General features: G+C 44.9%; 2 long non-coding RNA genes across 9 annotated transcripts in view; one reads left to right on the top strand and one right to left on the bottom strand.

The window, feature by feature from the left end:
- The window catches only part of LOC138755439 (uncharacterized), a 50,303-nt gene extending 42,815 nt beyond the window's left edge, over nucleotides 1-7,488 (bottom strand). For both annotated transcript variants that reach the window (XR_011352296.1, XR_011352297.1), the window contains exon 1: nucleotides 7,304-7,488. This is a non-coding gene — a long non-coding RNA (uncharacterized lncRNA). The remainder of the gene's footprint in view (nucleotides 1-7,303) is intronic.
- Nucleotides 1-17,897, top strand: part of LOC138755438 (uncharacterized) — a 63,048-nt gene that overhangs the window by 8,811 nt on the left and 36,340 nt on the right. The window lies entirely within an intron of this gene.

The following is a 17,897-nucleotide window of genomic DNA, read 5'->3' as shown; positions in this document are numbered from 1 at the left end:
CCACACTCCTGTTCGGCTCCGAATCATGGGTCCTCTACCGGCACCACCTACGGCTCCTAGAACGCTTCCACCAGCGTTGTCTACGCTCCATCCTCAACATCCATTGGAGCGCTTACACCCCTAACGTCGAAGTACTCGAGATGGCAGAGGTTGACAGCATCGAGTCCACGCTGCTGAAGATCCAGCTGCGCTGGATGGGTCACGTCTCCAGAATGGAGGACCATCGCCTTCCCAAGATCGTGTTATATGGCGAGCTCTCCACTGGCCACCGTGACAGAGGTGCACCAAAGAAAAGGTACAAGGACTGCCTAAAGAAATCTCTTGGTGCCTGCCACATTGACCACCGCCAGTGGGCTGATAACGCCTCAAACCGTGCATCTTGGCGCCTCACAGTTTGGCGGGCAGCAACCTCCTTTGAAGAAGACCGCAGAGCCCACCTCACTGACAAAAGGCAAAGGAGGAAAAACCCAACACCCAACCCCAACCAACCAATTTTCCCTTGCAACCGCTGCAATCGTGTCTGCCTGTCCCGCATCGGACTTGTCAGCCACAAACGAGCCTGCAGCTGACGTGGACTTTTTACCCCCTCCATAAATCTTCGTCCGCGAAGCCAAGCCAAAGATATAATTTTAGTAAATGATAATTGATGTCCCTTTGGCTTTATTTTTTGAACAGAATATAGTGTACATATAGAACAATGTGTCTGGATCTGTGTGTACCATGTCACATACATTTATCCTTTTGTAACAGACAATCAACTAGAAACTCACTTGTTATCTCAATATCTTAGTTCACTGAATTCTTAATTGCAGGTTGCATTTCATATCTCTGAAGCACCCACTTATGCATTTATAATTTTAATGTTTTATTTCTTCAGATGGACGAGTTGTATGCGACTTCATAACATATTCTTGACCACTGTCTTCCTGACGTACTTTAAAAATATGCAGGATTATTGATAATGGAGTCTTTTTGAGGAAAGCTTGTTCATTCATTCAGTTGATGATTGCTGGGGGCTGCATGTGAAACATCACTTAGTCCTTATGAAAGCACATTGATAATTACCAATCTTTCATTTTCGCTTCCCTCCTCACCTTGTCTGTTTCTTCTTACTCTGAGTTTTCATCTTGCTTCTTAAATGCATTGATGTATCTTGTCTCAGAGTCCTTGCATTCCACATTGTAACCCAAGGTATAATGGGGCCTTCAGAACAAGAAGAGGAGCAGAGCGAAAGAGCAGGGTAAAGTGGTCAGTGTGGAGAAGAGGGAAGGGCTCCAGCAAGTTTTGTCTTACTGATATCCATCGAGAGAACAGGCTAAAAAGCCCGAAACATTGGTGATGTACCTTTACCTTTGCTACATAAAGGCACTGTTTGACCTGCTGAGTTTCTCCAGCATTTGTGTGTTTTTCCATATAGAGAGAATGTGTCCTATGTCGTGCAATTGAGAAACATTGATTTATAGACTCAAATTCTCTGTAGAAGTAAAGACAGAAATCTGTTAATGCTGGCATAGTGCAGGCTGAAGAATTTTGTGTTTGAGTGCAAATGTCAGAGTGACCTTAAACATTCTCACCTCGGGCTCCCTTCAGGGTGATGCAGGAGGCATTAGCAATGCTTCTCAACATGGTGCCCACTGCTGCAAGAGGGAGCTGACAGATGCTCTGTTGTCAAGAAGGAATAAGCTACTCTTCTTCTTGGGGAGCGAGCAGCAGGCAGCGTCTGTGTGAGGGCTTTGCTTTGGAGCAGAATGTGGTAGATTAAACTCGGAACAACTCCAGGATCCAAAACACAACACAGAATTCAACCTGAAATGCAGCAGGCTTTATTCTCTTAAATGAGCAAGTCATCTGTTACCAGAAACCTAACGGTGAATGACAAAAATTTGCAGAGCTTGCATAAGTTATTCAGTTCGCACCAATTATTATGCTGTGGCGGCCTGCCACGGTGGCGATCGAGCCAGCGCTCCGGGTGGCAAACGCAACCAAAGGCCAACAGCCCGCACAGCGGCACTGGCTTCAACAAGCAAACTGGCAGGTGAACGGCAAGGGCAGCTTCAAGGCCAGTGACCCCAAAATGGCACTGGTCTTGCTGATTAGCCAACAGACAGGGACAGAAGTGGGGAAGAAGGGCATTGTTATGCAGGAAAGTACCCACACTCGGGAAACCCGCTTTTGTTATGCATGTTGTGATGTCAGGCAAGGGGGAGGCATGGCGGGAACAGTGCAAGTATAAAAACCTGAGCCCTAATAAAACTCAGACCTTAACCTAACTACACTACATGTGTGTCTTCTTTTGAGTAGCACGTGGCTACAATTGGTGACCCTTGCAGTTTAGATGGCATCTAAACCCAGCGATGAGCGAACAGGCAGCAGTCAACACAGTTGCTCTCAAGCTGCTGACCTTCTGGACGAATCAACCACGCGTGTGGTTTGACCAGACTGAGGCACAGTTCCAGATTTGGCAGATCATAGCAGAATCCACCTGGTACTACCATGTGGTAAGCAGCCTGGACCAGGTCACAGCAGGCTGGGTGGCCAACTTCATCCAGGATGGTGCATACACCACCTTCAAGGACTTTCTGATTAAGACTTTTGGGCTCTCACAGCGAGAGAGAGGCGCACGTCTGCTCCACCTGGATGGGCTAGGGCAGAGGCCCCTGTCAGCCCTCATTAACAAGATGCTGGCCCTCCTGGGCAAACATGAGCCCTGCATTATGTTTGAGCAAGCATTCCTGAAGCAACTGCCTAAGGACATCCAACTGCTTCTGACTGTCGCAGCATGAGCAGATGTTGTATGGAAACAGAAGAGAGAATGCTCTGTGTCCCTGGGGCTCATCACAAAACCCTGCAAACAGACCCGTGCAGAGCCACCGAGAGAACAGCAGCCCCCCAGAGGAGGTGATCCAGATGACCAATGGTGTTTCTACCACCAGAGATGGGGCCCAGAGCCCGCTGGTGCAGGTCACCTTGCACATTTCAGGGAAACGCCAGGGCCAGCCATCGCTAATGGCCTAACAGTTGGCACGAAGACAGCACCTTTATGTTTGGAACCGCCAGTCTGGACAACACTCCTGATGGACAGGACACCAGGAATAGGCAGTCAGGCCCCACACTGAGGGCTGTCAACAACAGTACGATTCTGACCTATGGTACTCAAAAGGCCCAAATGCAGTTGGAGGCAGCCTCTTCTCATGGGTGTTCACGCTGGCTGCAGTGGAAGATTTGCTCCTTGGGGCAGACTTTCTGCGCACCCTGTGGACCTCAAGATATGGAGATTGGTCCACGCCAAGACTTTTCAAACCTTCCCCCTCAAAGATGCCAGTCTCCCATGTTCCACCTGAACTCCGTAAAGAGATCAGACAATGAGTACACCAGGGTCCTGCAGTGTTCACCCCACAATTCACCAAGGTGATGTCCCAACATGGAGTACAGCACCACATCCTGACCCAGGGCCCGCCGCTCCACACAAGGGCAAGATGCCATCCTTCGGAGAAGCTCCAGTTGGTGAAGGAGGAATTCAGGAAGCTGGAGGAGCTCGGCATCGTAGAGCGGTCGGACAGCACACGGGTTTCTCCCTGCACATGGTACACAAAGCAACTGGGGTCTGGAGACCATCCAACTCAACGAGGCCACAACACCAGATTGGTACCCCATGCTGCACATCCAGGACTTCACAGATAACCTGCAAGGGGCAAAGATCTTCTCCAAGGTGGACCTTGTGTGGGGATATCATCAGATCCTGGTACACCCCAATGATATCCCTAAGGCTGCCATCATCACTCCATTTGGCCTCTTCAAATACCTCTGAATGCTGTTTGGGCTAAAGAAAGCTGCAGAGACGTTACAGTGACTCATGGACACAATGGGCTGAGACCTGGAAGGCACCTTCATGTACCTGGATGATATCCTGGTGGTGAGCAGGAACCAACAGGAGCATACGGTGCACCTCCACAACCACTACACCCAACTGAATGAGTTCAACCTGACAATGCCAGTTCAGGTTGGAGGCCATCGACTTCCTGGGCCACAGGATAACCAGGAAAGGAGCCACACCACTACCCAGTAAGGTGGAGGCCATCTGGAAGTTCCCCAAACCCAACATGACCAAGGGGCTACCAGAGTTCGTGGGGATAATCAATTTCTATCACAGGTGCATCCCCTCAGCTGCCCGGATCATACAGCCCTTGTTTGCCCAGATGGCAGGCAAGGGGAAGGACATCACCTGGGATGAGGAATCAGTGAAAGCCTTAATGAAGGCCAAGGAAGCCCTGCAGATGCTGCTCTCCTGGCACATCCCAGGTCAGATGCTCCAATGGCCCTGATGGTGGAGTTCCAGAGCAGAAGATCGAAGGAAGTTGGCGGCAGCTGGCTTTCTTCAGCAAACATCTGCAGCCTCCAGATCGAAGGAAGTACAGCACTTTTGACAGGGAGCTACTGGCACTGTACTTGGCCATTCACCACTTCAGGTACTTGTTGGAGGGCAGGTCCTTCAAGGCTTTCACAGATGACAAGCGCCTGACTTTCGCCTTGGCTAAGATCTCGGACACCTGGTTGGCCCGCCAGCAATGACACCTGTCTTACATCTCGGAGTACACCACAGATGTAAGGCACGTCTTCAGCAAGGACAACATGGTGGCCGATGCACTGTCCACATAAAGTATCCATGTGCTATCAAGGGGAGTGAACTTCATGGCACTGGCAGAAGCACTGCAGAAAGATAAGGAGATGCCCCAATACAGGACTTCCATATCGGGACTGCAGCTCAGGTAAAAGGTAACACCATCCTCCTGCGTGACGTGGCCACTGGTCAGGTCAGACCCATCGTCCCAGCGACTTGGAAACAGGTTTGTGACTTCATCCATGTACTGGCTCAACCATCCATCAGGACAACAGTCCAGCTTGTGGCCAGCAAATACGTGTGGCATGGATTGCGGAAACAGGTCAGCAGGAAAAGCAGCGTACCAAGACCCCACCTCAGCACTTCGAGCCCGCGGGGTGAAGGTTCGACCACATCCATGTGGATGTAGTAGGACCTTTGCCAGTATCTCAGGGTTTCCAGTATCTGTTCATGATGGTCGACCGCTTCACCAGGTGGCCAGTAGCAGTACTGTTGGCAGACACATCCACAACCTCTTGCACCAGGGCCCTCATCTCATCCTGGGTGGCATGGTTCAGGTTATCATCCCACATTGCATCTGACAGAGGGGTCCAGTTCACCGTCAGTCTGTGGTCCAACCTTGCCAACCTGTGGGGTACCCAGCTGCATCACACAACAGCTTACCACCCACAGTCCAATAGGTTGGTGGACCGCTTTCACAAGCACCTCAAAACTGCACTCATGACCAGACTCCAAGGACCCAAATGGGTAGAAGAGCTATCATGGGCGCTGTTGGGCATCTGCACGGCACGCAAGGAGGACCTCAACACCTCTTCAGCTGAACTTGTCTATGGAGCTCCACTGGTGGTCCCGAGAGAATTCGTACCTTCCCCAGGCAGACAGAAGGACGACACAGCAGCGTTCCTCAGCAGGCTAAGGGAAAGAGTCAGCAACCTGGCCCTGATTCCATCTTCCAGGCACCGACACGTGAGGACCAACATACCCAAAGAGCTGCAGGACTGTGAATATGTTTTCATTCACAGGGGTCCACATCGTCCACCGCTTCAGAGGCCATACGAGGGTCCGTTCTGGGTCATCCGCAGCAATGGGGCCACATTCGAGATGGAGGTTGGAGGCAAGATGGAGGTCTTCACCACAGACAGGCTGAAGCTGGCTCACCTGAACCCAACATGCCTGGTCGAGACACCAGCACCACTCCAAAGAGGCAGGCCACCGAAGGCTGCAGAGACCTTGCCTCCGGGACCAAGGACAATAAAAAGGACAACACCTCCAGTTCTGGAGGTGGGGTCATGAGGTGGCACACTGATGTGGCAATCAAGCTGGTGCTCCAGGCAGTGAGCGCAACCAAAGGCCAGCTGCCCATGCAGCGGCACTGGCCCCAACAAGCGAACCAGTGGGTGAACGGCAAGGGCAGCTTAAAGGCCAGAGACCCCAAAATGACTTTGGCTTTGCTGTGCAGTCAACAGACAGAGACAGCGTGTGGGGAAGGGCATTGTTACACAGGAAAGTACTTGTATGTGGGAAACCTGCTTTTGTTATGCATATTGTGACATCAACCAAGGGGGGGTCACAGTGGGAACAGTACAAGTATAAAAGTTGGGCCTGAGCCCTAATGAAACTCAGAGCTTAACCTGACTACTAATCTTCTTTTGAGTAGCATGTGGCGACAATGCCATGATTAAAAAAAAATGTCACTATGTCAACCACTGCTGTCTGCAGGGATCAGCACTCACTTCCTACATTTCTGAATCCCTGTTCCAATCAAGACTCCCCAAAAATGCTGATCTTTTCACCTTGAAACAATAATTTCAGCACTTGGTCGACAAGACAAGTACTTCACTGCAATCCTGAGACCGTCCCTTACTTCTACGTCCTCAACAGATTTGTGAATACTGCCAAAGTTGGAGGAGGAAGTGACCATGGGTAGCCCATTCTGACCATGGTCTTGTCTCATGATTTCTGTAAGGAAAGTGAAGTTTATGTAAAGCAGTGGTTCGTACCGGAACGCAGCAAGGTTTGGACAGCATGCTGCCTTGAATTAATCAATGACAAGTAATGTGTACTTTGCATAGATTAAACTATAGTTACCGCCTCCCTTTGACCATTGCTGAAATCTTGCCATCAACATTGTAAGTACTGCTGGAGAAGGCAGAAGTGTGGAAAATTTTGGTTGGCATCAGGGTTAGACTGAGGGTTCAGACCCTTGCTCACGATGATCTTACTAAGATTGGTGGAGAGAAAATGGATTACCTGAGGCTGCATCTGAACTCGAGAGAACTGCAGGGCTGCTGTGCTCTGGTGATAAAAGAAATATGGCTCCAGGACACCATTCCAGAATCAGCGATCTGGCTGGATTGCCTTATCCCTTCAGGACAGACACTGCTGCTTCTGGTAAAACACGAGGAGTTGGGTCTGGGCATTTACATCAATGAGAACTGGTGCACCAAAGTGTCTGTTGAAAAGATCTACTGCTCAGCAGAGATAGAATACTTCCTGGAGAAATACAGATCCTACCTTCCCAGGGAATTCTGGGCCACGCATATTACCACATTCTACGTTCCGCCTTCAGCTAATGAGGGTGAAGTCATGAAGCAGCTTCATGGTGCCATCTGCAGACTTCCCAACCTGACGCTGCCATAATTGTTGCTGTCGACTTCAATCACACCAACCAGAAAATGGTCTTACCCTGGTTTCAGCAGCATGTGAACTTCACCAACGGAAGAGTGAACACCGTGGACTGGATGTACACCAATGTCCCTGATGCGTACAAGGCTGCACATCACCTGCACCTTGGTTACTCAGACCACATATCTGTTCTGCTAATTCCAGCATTCAAACCACTGGCAAAGCAAACTAGGTCAGTTGCAGGGAGATCAGGATGTGGCCAGGGTGGATGGGGGTGGGGGGGGGGGGGGGTGGAAGGAGTCAATAGCAGTGCTACAGGACTCCTTTGATACCATGGACTGGAGCTGTTTCAGGCCACCCACAATGGTCATGTGAGCATAGAAGAATACATGAGCTCAGTGATTGGCTACATCAGCAAGTGCATTGAGGATGTCACTGAGATCAAATGCTTTACAATCAGGGTTAACCATGGTTGGATGCAGAGGTCTGGGCCCTTCTCAGAGTTCTTGATACTGCCTTCAGGACAGGGGATAGATAGGATGGCACTAAGATCAGCCAAGGCTGAACTCTCCTGTGCAATCCGGAAGGCAAAACCAAGGTACACACAGAAGATCCACAGACAGCTGTGCCACACCAGTGACACAAGGTGCATGTGGCAAGAGATCAAGACTATTATGGATCACAAGTCAACCTTGTGAGTTAAGGACAATGATGTCTCCCCTCCAGACAGACTGAACGTCTTCTATGCACGGTTTGATGAGAAAAACAGGAGGATGCCAAAGAAAGCTTCGTGTTCTCCTGATGATCTGGCCCCCCACATAGCCATGGCTGAGGTGAGGAGAATCCTATCTGAGGTGAACAAGGCAGCAGGACCAGACAACATACACAGTCAGGTACTGATGAACTGCACAGACCAATTGACAGAGGTCTTCACGGACATCTTCAAGACCTCACTGTAGCAGTCCATTATTCCCGTAGGGTTCAAGACAGTCACCATCATCCAGGTACCCCAAAGGGTGACAATAATAGGCCTCAATGACTGCTGCACTGTGGCACTGACCTCCACCATTATGAAATGCTCAGAGCATCTGGTGATGGAACGCATCAAAGCACACCTCCCAGAACGCTGGATCCATTTTAATTTGCCTATACAAGAAACCATTCCACAGACGATGCGCTAGCCTTGTTGCTTCACTCTATCCTTGCCCACCTGGAGACCAACACCTCATATGCCAGGCTTCTGTTCATTGACTTCAGCTTGGCATTTAATATGATCATTTTCCAGAGGCTGGTGGAGAAGTTGTTTTCACTGGGATTTCAGCACCCTTCCCTGTAATTTTATTCAGGACATCCAATGAAAAGATCACAGTCTGTAACAGAATCTTGAGCATTGTCACGCTGAGCACTGGGCACCTCAGAGCTGTGTGCTCAGCCCACTCCTGTTCACGCTACTGACTCATAACTGCATCGCCAGATCCAGCTCCAACAGTGTCATCAAATTTGTAGATGATACCACAGTCGTTGGCCTCATCAGCAACAATGATTAGTCGCACTACAGGGAAGAGGTGGAATACTTTGTGAAACGGTGCGAGAATAACAACCTGAGTCTCAACATGGGCAAGATGGAAGAGATAATCATGGACTTCAGGAGGACCAGGATTGACCTCCCTCCACTACACATCAACAACTCTGTAGTGGAGAGCACCAAGTTCCTATCGTGGACACTCTACATCTCCTCACTTGTCAGCAAGGTGCAACAGTGACTGCACTTCCTGAAAGACTGAAGCAGGCAAGACTACCAGCCACCATTATGTCACCTTCTATAGGAACTCTATCGAGAGCATCCTGGCTGGCTGCATTACAGTGTGGTATGCCTGCTGCAGAGAAATGGATCAGAGGTCAATCCACAGGACCATAAAAGTGGCCGAGAGGATCACTGGAGTTTCCCTCCACCCCGTCGATGTGATCTACTGTGATCGTTGTCTGAAGAAGGCGAGCAAAATCATTGAGGACCCCTTCCATCTTGCACACAGCATCTTTCATCTGCCCCCTTCAGGAAAGAGATACAGGAGTATCAGAGCCAGCACCACCAGGCTGAGGAGCAGCTTCTTCCCACTAGCAGTGAGAATGCTGAACGACCAAAGGAACTGCTCACACTAACCATCCGAGACTCTCATGTATACAAAATAATATTTATTTATTTACTTATTTTTATAGATATACTTGCACTGCATATATATTATTTGTCTGTATGTGTGTTATATCTGGTTGTATGCCTATATGTTTTTGCCCCAAGGACAGGAGAATGCTGTTTCATCAGGATGTTCTTATACAATCAGATGACAATAAACTGAACATCCTGTGATTCAACGAGAACCAAAAACCAAACTGGACCTGTCACGTAAATGCTGCAGCTGCAATAGCAGGTCAATAGCAGGGTATCCTGCTTAACATCTTGGCTTTGCAAAGCCTTTCTACCATCAACAAGACACAAATCAAAAGCAAGATCAAATATACAATATCTTTCTGGATGAATGGAATGTTAATGATTTTCCACACCATCGAGGCCAAAGAAATCCATTTGACTGATATTCAATCTGCCATTGTGTGCTTGTAGTAAAGATTTGATTTTGGCTAAAAAAGCATCTGCACTGACTTATTAGAATATCTGGCAAATGGCTACTGAAAATAAAGGAGGCACATTTCAGATCCTCAGGTCTCTACGAAAGCAGCCCAAGGAAGTCCCGATAAAATGGAGAAAGCAGTGCATCACATTACATACCATCCACCACTTGTTTTTATTTATTGATACATCAGGATCAAGGTGGACCAGCATTTACTGTCTATCCTTATATCCTTTGAACTAAGTTGCTCACTAGGCTATTTCAAGGGGATCCCTTTTGACTTCACTATAGCAGTCTTCTGAGCTCAGAGTGACTTTCTCAGCTAGCTCCAAAGCCACAGGATTGGAATGGAAGGAAATTATCCTTATTCCTGTCTGAAAAGAGGAGAAGATACAGTGCACAAAGTTTGATGCTTTCTAAGGCTTCTTAACAGAACCTGTCAAGTGGGCAGTCCCTGTGCCCAGAAGGATGAGTAATAATTGCATGAGGACACCACCTTTCCGTAGCGCGTCAAATGACTCAAAGACTTGTTGACTCAAACCAAAGCTTTTATTAGCAAAAGACTGGAGTGTATTACATTGAGGTTGACCAGTCCAGACTGACCTGGGTCTGGTTAGTCGCAGCCCTTTATGACCTGCCAGTAGGCGTGGCTCCGGCTCTCAGCCAATCACTACTACTATATGTAAATATATACAAATATATAAGCATTGATGATAGTCTCCTGTACTGTCACACTCCCTTAGCAAATATGACTCTTCCATAGTTCACTTCCAAGTCTTAGAATGTGAAAATATATTGGTGCTCCTCCTTAACTTCCGACCTGACTGGACTCATTAGGAACTCAACTGTGTGCTTTGTAGAGGAGCACAATACAAACCTCCTGGGTAATTAGGGTTAATTATTAAACATTAAATTGTAAGCAACACTGGCACCAAATGAATGAATTAAAATAAACAAACCTCCTTTTCCACAGTGAATGAAACTTCAATAGGGTCCTTGAAACATTACCTTTGTTTCTCTTTCCACAAGCGCTGCCTGACCCGCTGAGTGTTTCCAGTGTCCCCTTTTTAAGCTCTGGGGCTGGGATTTAAATCAGGGAATTAAAGAGGTCACTTGAGTAAGATTTTTTAAAATCAGTAAGATGATGGTACTTTTACCTGGGACTGAAACTATAGCAAATTTGTTTTGATATGTTGTAAATTGAACTCTTTTTAAAGACAAATCACAGTATTTTTGACCCATAACCATCAAGAAGGAGATACATGAGCATCAAAATCAGGGCTGCCAGGCTTGGAATAGCTTCTTCCTGCAGCCTGTGAGATTGATGAATGCTATCCTGTAATGCAGTAAATCATCTCAAAATAATTATGTATATTTATTTTAAATTATATCTTTATATCTGTGTGATTATTATGACCTGTGTATTGCGTGCATGTGTGTACACTGTGGTCCAGAGAAATGCTGTTTTGTCAGGTTGTATATGTACAGTTAGATGATGATAAACTTGAATTGAACTGAAATATGTTAGAATCATTTGTTTTCTGTTTTATCTAAATCCCACTATCTGAATTGAACTGAAATATGTTAGAATCATTTGTTTTCTGTTTTATCTAAATCCCACTAGAAGTATTTCCACATGTGAAAATCCTTGCTGGCAACAGTTTTGTACTCACTATTCCAAATAAATAACCATGTAATCTCTTCTCATTCTATTTCTTGTCAGAGTTGAAAGCAATTTATAGGTTTGAATGCCTCATACTTCTGCAGTATGCACTATCTCACAGTTGGCCACACTGATTTAGCATAACCACTAAATTTTGAACAGACCCCTTTGAACGTTAGTACATTAGACCAGTTATTTGGTGACATATCTTGATAGAGTTTTTATATGTCATTGTTGATTCATCTGACCAAGAGGATACATTAAAAACTAGGACACATTTGATGGAATATATCAAGAGTGTGCCAGAATTAAAAACTTTTTATTGATTGGTAATTGATATTGATTGATCTTTATTGATAAAATTATATTAACAATTGCTGATGAAATCATTTCCAACTGGAATATGACCATAGAAGGGATTTTGATGTAATGCAACATCGCTTTTCACTGTCACCACATTTAAGTGTAGATTTCCCACAAATGTTTTATTTTAAAATTGCCATCAACCATTTTGGTAAGTCATGATTATTCATGGCCCGTGCATGATAACAGTAAAATTTAGTAGGACACTGTTATCAAATTTAAGATTAAAGCTAAGTAATTCTCAGAAAATGATTTCAAAATCTTTTCTCATCTTCTTTCCTTTGCCTCATTACCACCTCTGGTTCTGTTTCAAAAATATTAGTGTTGGTGTATTGTGAAATTTAGCCAAAAAAAGCATGTTTAGTAGTCAGAAAATATCTATGCCTAGCTGGATACCCGGCGTTGCCTGGGAAATAAAACATTCAGTTATTGACTACATGGTTGAAACAAAATACCCCAAAAATTCATGGCAACTCTGCATACTTTCAAACACAACATTTATGTTCTTTATATCAGAGATACAAAGTTGATATCTGGCAAAACATAGACAATTCTCAGCTAAGGGCTTTATAATAAATGATGTCCTTAGTTTTTCCACCTAAAGCATTTACATAAAGACTGTTCGGGCATCCAACACGTGAACACCTAACATTGAGCTGCCCATGGGAAAAGCAGGGTTCTTCCGAATGCAGTCCAGCTACCTGCAACTTCTGATCTTGGGATTTGTTGATGAACATGGTGAAGTACAGGCATATGGGAAATTGAAGTCTCTTGAACTCAAACGGCATATCAGTGGGAATGATGGGAATTCTCAGAATGAGTATATCTTCATCCTTGCCACATCCAGAACGTATTTCCGCCTCAATAACATGAGGCATAAGTTTCTTAATGGCCAGTCTTGTTCCATTATACAGGCTCCATTATTCCAAGTTATGAAGGAGCATGATTGGTGCTCCTACTTTTAGACTGAGACAATGTGGTGGGACTCCTGGAGATTCCAGTGAATTTAGAAACTCTTTGGGATGGTTGACCACTTGAGTCTGATCAGGAACTGTGTCACCTGACTTGTAGCAGTGAACATTACCAAATAGCTGCTGCAAAAGCTGTGTGTTGATGGCATTGACAGCATTGTGCTTTGGAGCTAATATTGCTCTTTCACACAACCACCTGTGATTCTGGTAGTTTTCAGAAAGATTTCGGAAGACCTTTGCTTTCAGTTCATTAACAGATGATATTTTGATACTGATTGGTCCCATGTTAATTGTTCCTTGTGCATCTAATTTGATTTTACCATTGCAGAGTTTCATTAGGTTGTTTGCAAATTGCCCAGATAATTGATCTCCATGTAGACGGGCTCTCATGTCGGTAGATAGGTGGAATTTTCTAATGTTTCTCCATAGATATGATGACTTTAGGCATGCATTTAGAACATCTGCTCGTGTGCATCTTGGAATAACAGGCAATATTTGTCTGAAATCTCCAGCAAAAGCTAAAGTGGCATCGTCCCTTATCCTTTTATTTCCCTGGATACCTTGGTGTCCTGTCCAGAGCTTCTAATGCTGCTTTGTGAGACATTGTACATTCATCCCAAACAATCATTTGACATCTTCTTTGAACTTCTGCCATCTCAATTCCTTTGCTGATATTGTATGTAGCATTTTAATTTATGGCCAACTTCAAAGGGAGCTTGAATGCAGCATGGGCTGTCCTACCTCCAGGCAAAAGACTTGCTGCAGTTCCAGAAGTCGCAACTGCAAGATCAACTTTCTGATGTTGACGGACTTTTGCCAACAACAGGTTGATGACATTTGTTTTCCTCGTTCCTCCTGGTGCATCAAGGAAAAAGATTCCACCTTTCTGATATTGAGCACTGTTGATGATTGTGGAGTATGCTGTTCTTTGGTTGGGTAGCAGCTTTGGCTCATTAGTTGCAACCTCTTGGTTAAAATCTTCACTGTTGTAAGTGGTCTCACATAGAACTTCATGATTGAGGCTGTCATCCTGATTGTACTGAACCTCAGGAAGGCCAAACGATGGAAGCACCTTTCCTCCAAGAGCCAATACCTTGTCCTCAATGGCAATTAAGAGCCAAGTTAAAAATGGCATTATTGTAGTCGACTTCTATATTGGGATTTTGCTCATGAGCCTGGTACTTGAAGTCTTCTGACAGATCTTCTCTGTGATTTTGCCTCAATGTAAGTGGGTTTGAAACACCACAAACTTGCAGCAAGATGGCAAATAAACTTCTGAGGTTGGCTGGTGATTGTGAGGCTGCTGCTTCCGCCAGCATAGCCTCCCAATGTGCGTCATCTACAAGAAGGGTTCACTTGAAACATCACTTTCTGTAGGTGGTGCAGAGTTGACCTTGGACTGTTCGCAAATCCTCGAAGGCTGTCGGGCCTCTCACATCATGAAACAGCATACAAAGGTAAAAATACTCTTGCTGGCTGGGATGAACAGTGTAGACTCTTAACAAGGCTTCATCTTTAGAAATGCCAGGAAGACCATCGACACAGCTGCCTCATCTCCTCCTACTTCATTTGTTGTTGCTCATGATGTAGAAAGATGCAACTTCAGAAAAAAGCGGCATGCGTGTAAAGGAAACTTCTTGGCAAAGGTTGGAGAATTCAGTTAGTGTTGTATTTTGCCGAGCCAATGCCTGTTGCAAAGCCTTCTTTCAGTATCGTCATCTCTTTGTCTATTCTCTAGGTTGGCACTTAGTTGTTGGATGGCGGGGTGTCATTCATGAAATGGAAATCCAAAAATGCGCCAGAATGCTTCATTGCTTTCCAACTGAAACTGTGTCACTTCATCATTTGTGTTTTGGTTTTGAAGAGCATACATAGCAGCATCATATCCCTTGTTGACATACTTGCAACATATTTGATTGACTTGACTGAGTTACGAAACTCAACACTGATATGTGCATCAAAGGCCTTTGACAACAGGGGAGTATGATCCATTGGTTGTCAATGTCAACACTGTCCATTTCTCACTTTTATTTTGGCTGTAAATCCTCTATCTTCAGGCCTCCTTCTGTAGAGTTGATTTCTTTGTCCACCTGTTTGAATCTATTGTATCAATTGCCTGGGATACCTTTTGACACTTTTTCTTTTTTCCATGCAAGAAGCTGTTGGGTTTAGAGGCCCACATGGGCCATGAACCATTGTTCTTTTGATGGTGCCAAAGAGGCTCTGGTCAGTTTTATGGTCTGGAAGCTCTGCTGATATAATTAAGTCTATTTGATTGGAGTGGATTTTTGTTTTTAGCCAGATGATAATGTGTGTGTGAGGAAGATCTCTTTTCTGCCACTCTGTAGTGCACATGTCTCATCTTGAAGGGCCAAAGATCTCATACTTCTTTATGAGGTGTATAATTTTGATGAGCTTTTGTTGAAAAACTCTAGCCAATAAATCCTGTTGGTCATTACCAGATTGTCCTGGGAAGAGCTCATTACTCGCCTATTTCCAAGCAGGATTGCAGCTCAAGGTGATGAAGAAATCTAGCCTTCCATAAGTTCTGACATAAGTCATGGCATCTTGAGTTCATTCATGCATATATCATGGACTTCCTGTGAAACTGGATGGAAGAATGCACAGCTGGCCAATTCCTCTGCCTCCACCTCCATCATTGTTGATGCCATCTGTAAGATGAATGTCGGAGTCCACACACAATTCTTTTTGGTGTGTCTTTAAGTACAACAGTCTCTGACTCCACCTTGGTGTACATATCAACAGCATATTGGTGGAATAGATCTTGACATCATTGCAAGTGGTTGAAGTAGTTATTACAAATCATAAATTTGTAGGCACAAAAATCCATGCAGGATACAGTTTTTGTTCCTTGAGTTTGCTAAATTCCAAAGTGGTATCTATCTTCTCCAGAAACACAGATGAGTGGATATTGAAGAGCATCATAGGATCTGTGTGTCTCAATTATCCTCTTGATATTGTTGCCCCAAAGTTTTAAGACAATATCTCTTTTTCCATGCTCCTCTGCCCACTCACGATCAAGGAAACCTCATTGCAGGTTGACTGCATTTGTGGTTGCCTATCTGCATCAATCACTAATTGGAAGTCCAAAGTAGGAGATTCTTCAAGCGCATATTTAAAGCTTTTTACATAATTGTTTGTAGTATGGATCATCTCCTGGAGTTGGATTATTATATAAAGTCTGCAACGGTATTCAGCCTGTTTTTGCATATTTCCCACAAAACAGAGTTGCAGGAACTGTGGATGCTCATTTATTTGAGGTTGGAGTGATCCAATATGATGATAGATGTCCTTGGACTTTAAATGTTGGCATGAAGCCCTCTTTCTGTGATGATGGCTCCAAAAGATGTCATCTTAAATGGTGACTTGTAGGCTTTGATCATCTTTAGAAAATGTTTGGACTTTGCTGTGGTGGCTAGCAACATTTTCAATGGATGTAAAGGCTTGGCATTGGAACAACTTATCGATTGCGTTTCACCTTTCCACTTCTATGCTCCATATTGTTGGCATACCTCTGACATGGAGCCAATTACAACTGCATTAATGGAATAATACTCAATGTCAACTGAGTAAATGAATGCAGCATTTAGTGCTGCCCTTCAGCTGGTGGCTTTTGTTCACATTGATTGGAGTCTTGCTTGTTCTTCCACAGCAAACTCTTGTTGTCCGTTCATGGAATGCCTGGCAGTATCAGCACTGAGGTGGGCTTGGCGGGCCTGGTGTTGTGGTTCTGTTTCCCTCTGCCTACCCTTGTCTGTCCAGAGGCTTGAGCACTGAGACGGGCATATCGCTGGTGTTCTTTTTCCTGCTGCCTGTTCCTTGGATGTCTGGAAGCATCAACAGTGAGGCAAGACTGATGTTCCTCAGGTTTCACCTTTGTCTAACTCTCTGGATTTGTTAAGAGCTTCTGCCAATGTTGCTTCACTTTTTTTGGGCCCATATTGAACTGGGTTTGGTTTCTGAATGTACATTGATGCAGAGCACTGTGACTAATTGAGGTGTCCATGGTGCAAATTTAATTTTTTTTTAAAAGGTTAAATTCAGTGAGGTCAATGCATTCAGCATCAAATGTTATCACATTTATAGTAAACAGTAATGCAAGTCAGTGATAGTAAATACGTATAATAAACAGTAATGTGTCAGTGCAAGCTGGTCAAAAAACACTTTTGAACTTCATATGACCTTAAAGGTTAAATTCAATGTGGTCATGACATTCAGCATCAAATGTTACATTTCTTGGATATTTCTAGAGTGCTCCATATTGATATTTTTAATGGAGAACAGACAAACGAACAGACAGACATGCACAAATAGATATTAGATGTTGAAGTTAATTGCCCAGATATCAATCCAGAATGGTTGAAAAAGACAGCAAAAGGATGATTGGTTCTTGAATGAAAAATATGCAATTGTTGATTGAAGCCTACCCATCCAGTTATACACCAGACACTTGTTCACGCCATGATGTAGCAAACTCAGTGAAAACGGGGGACACCAACGAGAAGGCTTTGCTACAGACGCAGTAAAGTAGGAGAGCCCATTTGCAGTGATGTCTTGCCAGACAGTAGCCATGCGATGATCACTACACTGAGAAAGGAGAGGCAATGTATTATGCGTGCACTTTCCCTGGGTGAGAGGGACATCAGGCCCAGACCTCACCCACCCCCTACTGCCATTGGTGCTATGTGATTTGCAAGGGATTACTTAAGGTAGTATGAGAATGTAAAAAAGGTTGAGAACCACTGGTCTAAAATGAATTGGCCTACCATTCTACTAATATACTTGATTTTTTATTCCATTTATATTATAAGGAAGTTAAGTGTGCTGTTTAATGAGAAGTTAATTGCATACTCTATGTTTTTTTTTATCATCATTCAAAAGTAAGGTGACTGTGAAGGAAGTATGAGGTAATGAGAGGGAGAAGGACTAGAGGTTGCAGAATAATGATCTGGTGAAAGGGGAGTGGGTGGAGGTGTGTGAAGAAAAGGGGATGAATGGGAGGCATTTCAGAG

The sequence above is a fragment of the Narcine bancroftii genome, chromosome 2 (genome assembly GCF_036971445.1).
Source record: "Narcine bancroftii isolate sNarBan1 chromosome 2, sNarBan1.hap1, whole genome shotgun sequence".
In the NCBI taxonomy this organism is placed as follows: domain Eukaryota; kingdom Metazoa; phylum Chordata; class Chondrichthyes; order Torpediniformes; family Narcinidae; genus Narcine; species Narcine bancroftii.
Note: the sequence above shows the minus strand (reverse complement) of the source record. Positions and strands in the feature narration are given on the sequence as shown.